This window comes from Lagopus leucura, unplaced genomic scaffold, assembly GCF_019238085.1.
Source record: "Lagopus leucura isolate 7727_CA_CO unplaced genomic scaffold, USGS_WTPT01 Super-Scaffold_100053, whole genome shotgun sequence".
Lineage (NCBI taxonomy): Eukaryota > Metazoa > Chordata > Aves > Galliformes > Phasianidae > Lagopus > Lagopus leucura.
This window is the reverse complement of record NW_024962299.1, coordinates 178,648-189,858: the sequence shown is the minus strand read 5'-3', so window position 1 is coordinate 189,858 and position 11,211 is coordinate 178,648. Positions and strand designations below refer to the sequence as shown.

The window sequence follows — 11,211 nt, the reverse complement described above, 5'->3', positions numbered from 1 at the left end:
CACCCGCCATCGCCCGGCTCCTCCTCCGCGACCCCCATCGGCCCCACCGCCGCCCGCGGCCGCCTCCGGCCCGGCCCCTCCCCGCGCCGCCGCGCGCAGTGATGACGTCACGGCCCCGCGCGCCGGAAGCGCCTCATGGGCTGCCGGAGGAAGTGGCGGTGACGCCGAGGGGCGCCCGTAGCGCCGGTTGCCGCGGTGACAGGAGGCGAGCACAGGGTGCCGACCGAGAGAACGGGGGCGGACCGCCGCCGGGAGAGAGCGCGGCCGGCTCCGAGCGGCCCGGGGGCGGGTGAGGCGCCGGTTCGGAGGAGAAACACCGTCCCGGGAGCGCGGCCGACCCCGGTGTGGGCGGTTCGGCGGCGGCCCGGGGTGGTTCGCGCGCCGATCGCCATTCCGGGATTCGTCGCTATCCCCCCGGCCCTTTCTCGCCCCGCGCTCCGGCGGGCGCCGCTTCCGGTGCTGCCTCGGCTCCCGTTCTTCGTTTCGTGGCGTTCATTGATCTTTGTGGCGACAAAAGGTCCGAGGCTGCGTGGGGGAGAACTGGGCCGAGCGCAGCGTCCCCCGACATCCCCCTCTCGTTGCCGTGCGCTGAGCCCCTCCGGCTCCGCCGCGCTCCGCTCCCCGCAGCCCCCGGCGCGCGCTGTGCAGTCGTTGCACTTTATTTCCTTCTCCCTGAAACCGTTAAACAAAAACGACCCGGGACGTTCGGCTGTCGCGCGGCCCTTCCTGTTGGCAGAACGGGCGGCACAGCGATTTACCCGCGGTACATCGGCAATGCCGGAGCGTGCTCTTAACGTGACCGCCACCATAAGGAGGGCGTACGCGGGTCCCGCCGCGTCCCGTCCTCTCAGAACGATCCGCCCGTACGTGAAGTTCGCACCTTCCAAGCATTCCACTCTGCGGCAGCACCCGCCCGAAGCCCCGCCCCGGGGCCGCCGCCTCCTTTCCGCCGCGCCGCCCACAGGGCCGCGCCACGGGGCAGCGCTCCGCGGGACCGCCCCGCGCCTGACGTCATCAGCGACTGCCACGGGGCTCGCGCTTCTCTTCGAGAGCCGATGCCGTGTGTGCTTCCGCCGGGAAAAATAGTGCGCGGGGCCTTTTCTGCCTCGCCGCCGCTAGTCTCGCGCTCGCTTGGCGCCCCCGCGGCTGGGGCTGCCTGACCGTTTTTCGGAACCGACGCCGGCAAAGGCCGGGAGGTTGAGAGGAGCGGTCTGGTGCGCGGATCCCTCCGCCTGCGGTATCGGTGCTGAGGCCGATCCGCCGCCATTTTGAATGCCTGGCTCCTGCTGCCGTCTCCGCTCCAGGGACCGGCCCGGTGAGTGGGGCCGCGGCGCCCGTCCTCCTGCTGCTGCTCCGCTCCCCTCCCCGGTTCCTCCTCTCCTTCCGGGGGCGGCCGGCTGGGTTCTCGGTCGGCGTCGCTCGTGGTCCGCAGGATCTCGCGGCCCGGGACCACGAGTGCCGCCGCGCCGCTCTCGGGGCGCTGCCCGCCGAACCCCCCAGCCTCCCGCCGGCCGCCCTCCCGCGGCTCTTCGTGCTCCGCCCGCCCTCGCTCGCTCGCGGCCGTTCCTGTGGCCTCCGCTCGGTGCTCCGGGCCGTCGGCCCGCGTGGTCTCGGGACTTCGGGAGGCGGGGTACAGCGCTTCTTGCGGCCTTCGGGTTTCAGTGGCGGGCGCGGGCCGCCGTGTCGCGCGGCCCCGTTGTTGGGCTCGGTGACGCCGCGCGGCGCTTCGCGGAGGACGCGGCGGCGCTGCGGTAGTTCCGCTAGCGAGGAACGGCCTCAGCTCGGCGGCTGGAAGGCGGCGCGGTGCTCGGATCCTTCTTGGAGCCTTCTGTGTTCCTCCTCAGAAGCCCCGAGGCAAACCGCGGTTGTTTTACCGGTAGGCGTTGGTTTGGAAGCTGGGATGGTGGGACGGCTGCTTGTTCCGCGGCGCTTTCGGGTGCTTCGTGGTGCGTTCGGTTTTGAAGGCTTGAAGTCTGAGCGGAAAAATACGGAGTGAAGTGAAAGTGCTTCGGAAGGGCGTTTCACGTGCAGGACCCGAAGGGGCATTTGGGACTCGGCAGCTTAAGCAAAACAGAACGTGCTTCTCACTGTGTAGTGCTCCTTTCACGTAGCGTTTAAAATGACAGATTGAAGATTTTTTTTTTTTCTTGCTCTGATTCTATGCAGTAGCGTAAATCTCGGTCTTTTATATGCTCTTCCTCCCCTTTCTGTAAACTGTTCTTCCTCTGTTTGTTTGCACACTCCCTTTCTACCACCAAACTTTTTCTTTTTCCTGCTCATGCTCGGTGTTCAAACAGTGCATTTCAGTGGATACCCAAGAGCTGAATGAAGGCAGAAGGCTTTGTTCCTCGCAGGCAGTGTGCAGCGAGCCCTCGCTTCTGCCTGGGAAGAGGAGAGGAACATACTTAAATTCCTGTGACCTGACAACAGGAAGGAAAGTCTGGTTGTGAGGGCATTCAGCTTTCCTGGCCCTGGTGCATGGGATAACCTTCAGGTTCCCTCTTTTTTTTTTTTTTTTTTTAATTAATAGAAGAATATTCTCTTCCCTTTCTTTTCTCAAGTCCCTGTGACTTTTGATCTGACCTTTTTTTTTTTTCCAAAAGGTGCTGTAATTGAAGCGGAGTTCTTCCGTACTTTTGTTGGCAGTGTCCTGGCCAATGAGTGAGGGTGAAAGGTAAACCTTCCCAATCCTGATAGCCTCTTTGCAGACAGGAGTTTTGAATTAGCATCATTGTAACCTGATGAGATCAGTAAGTTCATTTATGGAATAAAAAGGCTGTGAGCAGCAGAAAGGAGCTGAATCTGTCCGTTCTTTGACACGCAGACAGACTGCATGGGTTAAGATTTGGAAAGTTGACTTTCAAAGTATAAGGGCTAATACAATTGTTAATTGCTTCTGAAGCAAAATTGCTTCTGAAGCTTCTGATGCTTAAAGGCATCAGCACGGCACCTCGTGCCTCTTTTACACGAATGTTTGCTCTTATTTTTGAATCGGTGATGTGCATCTTTAGACTGTTTCAGAGATAAGCTGTTTTGTTTAATAAGAGGGCAAACTCTTCTGACTGAAAGTGATGTTAATTTGTCCTAGATCATACTGAGATGTTCTTTGAGGAAAAATGTCTCACATAGCTGTGTTCCTTTATCGGTTGTTTTGGTGTTAATAAACAAACATATGATAGCGTTACTCTGAAAAGAGTAGTGCGAGTGAATATCTGCTAATATTACTGCTGTTGGTAGCATTTGCTTTCATCTGGCGCTTTGGAGGTGCTGTAGATAAAGTCTGTATTTCTAGGTGGCAGTTAACTGTCGGTACAGCGGTTTGTTTTGATGCAGTGTAGGGGAAGGTGTGTGGTTTAGTCACAAAGCAGCAGCACACATGCTGCCTTGCCTGCACAGTGCTTGTGCTGCCTTTCTTGTTTTTCTCAGTGTAGCTGGACGTGGGACCATCACAACCTCTGGGATTGTTTTTCAGCTCCTGTTTTTAGGCATGTTTTTCCATACTTCTTTCCCAGGCCCTGCTGGTCTTTGTATAATGCAAAGTAATTCTAATGCCTTGTATTATCATTCTGTCTTGGCTCCCCCCACCCCCCCCGATGTTCTGTCCTGAAGTTCTTAAACAGTGACTTTCTGACAGCTTGTTTTTGAGTGTTCATTAATATAGTGAAAGAGTAATTAAAAAAAAAAAATCCTTGGTTTTATTAGTAGTAAGGCATAGGCTAACATGTCTGAAGAGATTCCAGAGGGGTAGAGCTCAAGTTGGCTGCATGTTCAAGGCTCATGGGTCTTGAGACTTAATTTCCTGATAGCTGAATGTAGGTTGACTGAAGCACTTGAGTATTTTGCATGGATCTTGTGCTGCTTGCAGGCATAAGATGTTAATTGCTGAACAGCTGCCTTTGAATACTGTGGTATTCTCAAGTAGGTTTGTAGTAAGGTTCTATACTTAAATATTTTGGGGTTCGTAAACTCTTCAAACTTAAAACAGTACAAACATACCTAATAAAGGGCTGCAAGGGAAGAGAAAGTACCTGTTTGGAAACATAATGTATAGTAAAATGATTTTAATATGTTACGATTTTTGTTTTGCTGGTTGATGTGGGTTTTTTTTTGTTTTGTTTGGGTAGTTTACCAAGAATGAGTTGCATGAAGGAGGAATACCTTCCTGGTTGGTTTGGTGAAGAATTAACTGAGTTGGAGAGGGAGGAATTTAGGCACCAATTGTCCAGCCACAGGAGCTAATCTGAGTTAGATATCTAACTCTTTTCTGATATAACTGGCTATTGGGTAAAGGCGGCCTTAAAGAATAAGGCCTTCAAACTGATAAAGTATGAAAAAAAATCTGTTGTTCCTACTGTTAGGTTCTTGTCAGGTATTCAGGGATAATCCCTGATTTCTGGACTGTATGGGTAGCAAACAAATGGCATGGAGTGCTTCTGCTGTAAACAAAATGAGGAAAGAGGTTGAATTGGAGCTGTGAAGTCAGGGCCTGCACTGCTTGATTGAGCACCTGGAGGCGCAGGTGAAGGCAGTTCAGCTGTATTCCTCGATCAAATTGTGGAGAAGAGAGATAAGGTGATGGAGTTCTTGATCTACAAAATGTTCTTCAGGTTGAGCTTTGCTTAGTGTTTGAGGCACAGTTCATTTTTGTTGTTAGTAAACATCCCATTAGTCATTGTACGGTAACTGAGTCACAGCCTGAAGCACTGATTGAGCAGCTGGGGAAAGGACCTGGTCAGCCCTGGGAGCACAGGTGAAGCAGTTCAGCTGTGGGGCCAGAAGGACAGAGCCTGGCTGCAGCTCTTAGACCTCATTGAAGGGCTGACTGCCACTGGGGAAGGGGCTCTGGCTGGAGATGCCTCCTTGGTGAAGCTCTCCTCTGCAAACCTGGAATCTTCTGATAATGGTGAGCAATCTTCTCTCCTTCATAGCACCTCTCTATTGTGCCGATCCTACTGTCATTACACCTCTGGTGAAACACCTTTTCCTGTCATGTTGACCTGTGCGATTGCTACAGAGGCGATTGCTTTTATAATTTGCACTGCTATTTGTGTTGGCGTGGAAGGAGCAAGAACATATGTATGTTCTGTATGGAAGGAAAAGTGTTAATTAACCCTGGAAAACAAGGCTTGCTACTTTGAAAGAGGTTCTAAGCCAGATAAAGTTAAATTTCAGATGTGCTATTCCTAGATGGTATGGATGTCCTCTGTGTTCGTTGTCTTGTGCAGTGAAACATCTCTGAAATGCGGAGTTCTGTCCAACTTTACTGTTAGTGGCATTTTGCTATGCAGTAGCTTCATGGTTACCTGAGACTGATTTTCTGAATATTTTAAATGGTTCATAGTGTTAATTTCAAGATCCTTCCTGATACTGAGACAGATTTTATAGCACGTTGCTTACTATGTCTTACAGTTCTGAATTCTTAATCCTATTCGTATTTTGATTGTACGGTTCTTCACTAGCGCTTGTCAGTAAACACAACTGATCCATGGCCTCAGTTCCTTCCTTCAAAGTCTGAATGCTTGCATGTCGAATCCCAGTACAATTCTGGCACCGTAAGGTTTTGCTGCCTTGATGGGCCGTGGCACAGTCGTGCTGCAAGTTGTCCATCCTTCATTCATGCTATCGGGGGAATCTGAAGTATTTGTCAATAAATCATCTTCTGGAGCTTGTTGGGGTAGTCTTTCATTCTCTTTGTGCCTTTTGTCATACTGCAGCTTAATAAAAGTGCTGACTGCATATCCATGGAGGCCACGAGGCCTTGTGCCTGTCTTGCTGTTGTTGCTTGTCGTTGTTCTCAGTGGGTATAGTTTCGAGTTACGGAGTGCTTGGCAGTGTGAATGCGGGAAAATGTTTGTTTCCTGTTGTTCTGTGTTGATTTGGTTACGGGGGGAGGATGCTTAGGTGTGTTTCTTGAAAGAAGCAAGAAAAGGGGAATCACTGGAGTCATTTTCATTTCATTCAAAAAGTTTTTTTTTTCTTAGCTGTGCATCTGCAAATGCGTACCGGTCAGGTGTGTGTCTGGTGAGGTAGTTGCTATCTTGTGTGAAATGGATGTCTCACATCCTGGAGGAATATCCATGCAACCTTGTTGCCTCCATTCAAGCTCTTCTGATTGCTTTTCTGTTATGGATTTTTTCTACCAAGGCTAATTGTATGCAGTCTCATGTCTTACTACCTGCAAAGCAACGCATTGTGGATTTGATAGTAAATTAATGGATGGGGGCATCCAGAGGAACATGAGATTGTACAGGATTTTGTTGATGGCTTCGTGGGTCACCTTTCTGAGTACTGAAGTGTGCTGTCCTCAGCATGCTGAAGGAGTTCTTGGGGTCTGGAGTGGGAAATGTGAATCTTGGGTTTTGTTAACTCTTGATACCTGCACGAAGCTTGGTTTGTTGTCTCACAAGGTGTGCGTTTACGGTGATTAGCTTTCCTAATCGCTGCAAGCTGTAGGTCTTCGGTGACCAAGGCACATCTGTTGGTGATGTCAGAGTGCTAGCAGAGATGAGCAGGCAGGACATGAATGTGGCTGTTCAGGGCATCCCTGCCACCTTCATTCAGATGTGCCTGCACTGTGTGTGTGGCTATATTTTTGAATGGAGTAGCGGTGTCATCCCTAGCAGTCCCTGCTGGCTTGTTTTCTCCCAATTTTGTAATTATTTACTCTCTAGGTCTGTGTCAACACTGTTGTGATGTGTCACCTGATACAGTCAGTGGTGTCAGAGCTGCCATTAAAGTTTCTGAGGGTAATGTGGCTCTTCCAAGTGCAGGTCAGCTAGCTTTAGCCTGGAGAATTGTCAAAATCTAGGCTATTTTTTCTCGGATCACTTTAGCTTTTTTGAGACGGAGTGAAACGTACTTCTTGGTCAGCACGAGATTGGTATTGCTTTGTATGATAAGAGTTCGGGAGCTCCTCTGTTCTGAGGAGCAGAAGCTTGAGATGATCAGTCACCTGATGGCCCTGCACTTAAGAATGACTTAGTGCAGGAGGCCATGCTCCACGTCTTTCCAGCTCCATCTTGGTTCTCCCAGAGCTGTCTGCTCACACTGCCTTGTGTCACGTAAGCTCAACTATTCTGTTTGAAGGCTTCTCATTTGTAGAGGAAAGTAATGCCACTGGTTTTCAGATGTACAGATGGCCTCATGTGGCATGCTGGGTCCCAGGCATGCTGTCTGTAGAGCAGTGGAAGGAGTGGAATCAGTCTCCTCTGTCAGAGTGAGCCTGTGATTATTATTAATGAGACATTGTTATTAATGATGATTAAGTTATTGCCTATAGGCTGCAGAGATGTATACCTGTTTATGGAAACTGTTGAGTCACGTCCTGAAGCACTGATTGAGGAGCTGGGGAAAGGACCCGGTCAGCCCTGGGAGCACAGGTGAAGGCAGTTCAGCTGTGGGGCCAGAAAGGATGGAGCCTGGCTGCAGCTCTTGGACCTCATTGAAGGGCTGACTGCCACTGGGGAAGGGGCTCTGGCTGGAGATCCCTCCTTGGTGGAGTCCTTCCTGTGAGCCTCGATCTTTGGAGATGGATGAGCACTTCTGCTTTCCCTTTGAAATACCATCCTATCTGTGCTCATCCCTTCGTTGTTACACTCCTGTATTGCCCTTCCACTGTGTTAATCTTTACTGTTGTAACAGCCTGCAGTGATGTTTTTATTTTCAGTTCCTTCCCTGTTTTCCAACAAAAGCATAGCTTATCAAAAGCAGTTTGAAAGGGTGTTTGAAGGGGAAGGGGTATGGGATGTGGTCGGGGCTTCAAGTGGGCTGTTTTGGGGTTTGTCAGACTGTTACATAAACAAAGCACTTTGCTGTGACCGCCTACCCAGAGAGGCTGTTAAAAGTCCCTGGGGAAATAAGAGGAGGGACTTCCCTTTTTTCACAAGGACGTGCTGAGGTGCAGCCATGGTTCAAATGCTGGGCGCGGCGCTTTCTTTGTACCCGTCCTTCCGGAAGGACGCAGGAGAATTGTGGACCATGCAGACAAACAGTAAACATAACCAGTCATGGAATGACTCCGATTTTGGGCTGCAGGTCTCAGACTGAAAAGATGAGGTAGGAGTGTGAAGTGTGTAAGATGATGAGCTCCTTAGTATTGCTAACTAGGTAATTTATTATCATCTCCATAGGATTATTGGGAGCATCGACTGCAATAAGGACTTGAATCTGCAGAACAAATGAATGAACTGTCTTTCCATGTGTTATGCTTGGAACTTAAGTAGTGACTTGCAGAATACTGTTGATTCTAGAAGTTCACCTGGATTCAAAATAAAAACAGATCTACCTTTTTATTTTTATCTTTGTAGGCCTTGACTTTTTTTTTTGCTTTAGAAATTCTTATACTGCAAGTTGCTGAAGTCTGCAGTAGAACAGATTTGTACGTATGCGTGCTGACCTGGCTCTTCCCGTCTTCCACGGGCTCCTGCTGCTGTGAGAAACAGGATATCAAATGGAGTGAGCTTTGATCAGACCTGGTAGGGCCACTGCGTTTCTGATCTGCTTTCTGTCTGTGCCCTTTTAGGGCGCTGAAGAGTTGGTAGATGGTGTTCTTGTCAAAGAGCAATCTGAGTTAAAGACTGCTATAGAAGTGAGGGGCCAACTTTAATTAGGGGGAACTTTTAAGGAGCCTCAGAGATCTCTACCAACACAACACATCAAATCAAAAACTAAACCTAAACAGATGTTGTTATAAGATTTAATAGAATCTTGGGAGGTGGCATCCTACCTGACTTCAAAATAATTCTGAGGTAGACAAATCTCATCCCATACATTTTATTTACATTCACCTCCAAAGATAAGCTCCTAAAGACAGGTGGTGGGCTGTATAGTAGGCTGTATAGTGGGCTGTGGTTGTCAGAGTTGCCCAGTCTGCAGTGCCATCGTGCACTTATGTTTACTGCTTTTTGCTAAATTACAACAGAGTAAAGCAGTGCATCCTGACAACAGCTGCCAGCAATCTAGCGCATGCTAAGTAGGAATGTCAGCTTGCTTTGCAGTAACTCTTGCGTAGTTACCTAATTTTACAAGACATTTAAAACTGTTTCTTTTCTTAGTATTTTCCTTTTTTTAATTGTTCAATCTTAGTTTCTCATTCTGAAGTTTTCCATGCAAGTTACTGGGCAGAGGTTTTTTGCACAGTACTTAAAAAATATTTAACTCGGGATAGAACAAGAATTTTTTTGTGGATATAAACAGGAGGAAGTGATGTGGCAAATGGATAGAACCAAGTTTCCTTTAGTTTGAGAAGCTTTGGGGCTTTGTGAGTGCTGGCAGTTTGTTTGTTTCGAGGATATATATTTTGTTGCAGTATTGAAAATCTCTTGCCAATTTTTCCCAATTTTCAAGAATAATTATTTGTGGCTGTTCCTTGAAGATGATGCTTAGCATCCGCAGTCTCCAGAGGTGGCATTACAGTAGGTGTGCACCAAGGTGCAGCTCTTGGTGCTTAGCAGGGTTTTCGTATTCTGTTTGTCATGTTCCTACAGCCTTACTTTACTGTTGAAAGATTCTGGCTCTACCACTATCAGAGCTCTGTTAGTTCACTGCAGCGCTCTGTTCTAAGGGTTTAAACGTTCCCATCTAATTAAAGATTTCTCTGTGTTGTATGGATGTGATGTTGTGTGAGGAAGATCCTTTCAGATGATTTTCAAAACCTTTGAGACATCACAGCCCTTATTAAAAGAATGTTATTACAGTATTCAAAGGCCTTTTGTGTCTCATGTTCAAATGCTGTTCTGGAGGCAGCTTTCTTACTTCCCTTTCACCATTCGTACCCTTATTAGTGTGGCATCTGAATGTTTGGGCAGCATAGATTTGTTTTGTATCACAGTAACATGAGGAAATCTTACAGCTTGCGGAGAGGCAAGGCTGAGGATTGGGGAGTCCAGTTATCTTGATCCTTCACTTCACAGTACTTTGAGGAAGATAAAATATCTCTACATATACTTTTCAAAATGTAATACTTTGTGTCTCTGCGAATTTGAGCTCTTGAGACATGAAGATGGGCAATTGGAATGTGAGGGGCTGTTTGGTTGGACTGACTGAGGAGATGCAGTGTTGAGATTGAGTTCTGTAACAGTCTGAGTTTATAATTCAGATCCATAGAGCAATGTTCAGCTGCTTGTCTGCGAGGCCACCGTTACTCATTGTAACATGTCTGTCTGTTTTCCTGGTGCAGCGCACGGGTTGCCCTGCTGAATGTGAGCTTCCCAGCTGCCCATTCAGTGTGCAGTCAAACCTGTTGTGCCATGCCAGCCAGTCAGCACGATGTCTGAATGTGTCTCTTTGATATGGTAGCACTTAAAATTTATGGCACTGATTTAGGAGGATGGTGACACACAGATGATCTGTGACGGGCTGCTATGTTGAGTAACTTTTTACACATTGGTGTGATTTTGTGATTTAAAAATGACTTAGCTAATCTTGCAGTTTAACGTGGATGGAAGAATTCTGTAGATAAGTTTGCATCGATTTATCCTCATGAAAGTCAAAAGTCTGCTTTGCTGAGCATAAACTACAGTTAGGTTTTGCAGTTGAACTTCCTAAACTTTTTTTGGGCGGGAGCCATTTTTCTCTTGAAATACATTCAGGAGAATGCAATGCTCTCTAGGTCAGGTAGTACCCATCACCTGGCAAAATGAAACTACCTGAAGTTCAAGTAGCATGTGCTTTTTTTAAATAAAAAAAAAAAAAAAGCAAGTCATCTTCATGCAGTTCTGTGAGAGGCTTTGTCACATTGCCTCTGAAGAAATGATTGTTCTGGCTGGTATTTAATGAACGTACGGTGTCTCCTTGATTCTGAAGTGCAACCACGCTGTTCATATTATCTTCCATCAGCATTTTCTGATGTCTTTCCCCCCTCAAAGGAAGAAGGATGCACGGCACAAGTATGTGAGATTTATGAAGCGTGGCTCTCTGAAATACCTGTCTGAAAACTTCTGCTAGTTATTTAACAGCATTGTTTTTTGTAAAGGAGATTTGTGTCCCACATTGTTGAGATTTCAAGGATCAAACCTCTTTGGTGAGAGGCAGAAGATAAGAACATGAACATACCTTGCTGAGTACTGTTCTTATCTATTTCGGACTGGGAATCACGTTACGTTCACTTGGCAGCTTGTTCAAAGCATAGCAGTTTCTGCTTCTAGAAAAGCAGTTATGAGAACTTCTGTTCCTGGAAGGTACAATGAATTCCTGTGGCCTTTAGGTATGCTT

At 48.0% G+C, this 11,211-nt stretch overlaps 1 protein-coding gene across 3 annotated transcripts in view; it reads left to right on the top strand.

Annotated features, from left to right (window-relative positions):
* Positions 1-1,042: 1,042 nt before the first annotated feature.
* AP1G1 (adaptor related protein complex 1 subunit gamma 1) overlaps positions 1,043-11,211 on the top strand; it is a 39,984-nt gene continuing 29,815 nt past the window's right edge. Inside the window, exons 1-2 of one of the 3 annotated variants that reach the window (XM_042885833.1) lie at positions 1,043-1,315; positions 2,604-2,674. The gene's annotated coding sequence lies outside the window, so the exon portion shown is untranslated. The remainder of the gene's footprint in view (positions 1,316-2,603; positions 2,675-11,211) is intronic. The other 2 variants (XM_042885834.1, XM_042885832.1) reach the window with 2 other exon arrangements.